An 868-nucleotide genomic window follows, 5' to 3' on the forward strand; every position below is an offset into this window, starting at 1 on the left:
TTTTTGGAGATTTAGATAGCTCTATTGCTTTTTTTTTATGTGCTGTTCTTTAGTTTTTCATTACTTTAATATCCGTACTCTAGTAATGACAGTCGGCAGACACAAAAAAAAACACACATTTTAAAATTAATACATTCATTGTTCCGCTCAGAATCTATAAAAATTTGGATTTAAAACTTTGGTAAAGATTTCTATATTACTGCTGCTAAATCGGTTTTTTCCTATTATACATTAATACTAGTGAAAACAATTTTATATTTTTATCACACGAACACAATAATATAGGTTCTTTTGGGTACCTTTGATTATCCGATTGCCGAAAATAATATTAAGGAGCCTCGCTTTGGCATTGATTTAAGGAGAACCGTTTAGGCAATTTCTAATTTGGTCGTCGCCACCCGAGATCTATAGTATGTGTTAGTCGTAAAGGATTATTAGTGTTCAATGTGTGACGTCTATGCGGGCTATGATTTATTTTGAGCTCTTTATGGACATTTTCATTTTCCATTTTTTTTTAGTTTTTTTTCTAAAAATATCAATAAAATTTTATTTGTTGGATAAAAAAGCTTGAAAATTTAATAGAAGACTCCTAGTTTATTGTTTCAAAATCAAATGAAAAATATTAAAAATCGTTATTCACAGTTTTTTTTATAAGCATTTAAAGTTCAAAAAATGACAAAATATGGAAAAATCACGAAAATTTGCAAATTATTTCGAGTTAGAAATTCATAAAAATTTTTCTTTTTAAATCTAAGATATGAAAATGTAATACAAGATTCCTTATAAGATTATCTACCTTTATCAAACAAAAAATATCTATAAGAAAGTCAAATTAAATTTTTATGATCGTTTGGAAATTCAAATTTTT

This window comes from Acyrthosiphon pisum, chromosome A2 (assembly GCF_005508785.2).
Source record: "Acyrthosiphon pisum isolate AL4f chromosome A2, pea_aphid_22Mar2018_4r6ur, whole genome shotgun sequence".
NCBI classification, from domain to species: Eukaryota; Metazoa; Arthropoda; class Insecta; order Hemiptera; family Aphididae; genus Acyrthosiphon; species Acyrthosiphon pisum.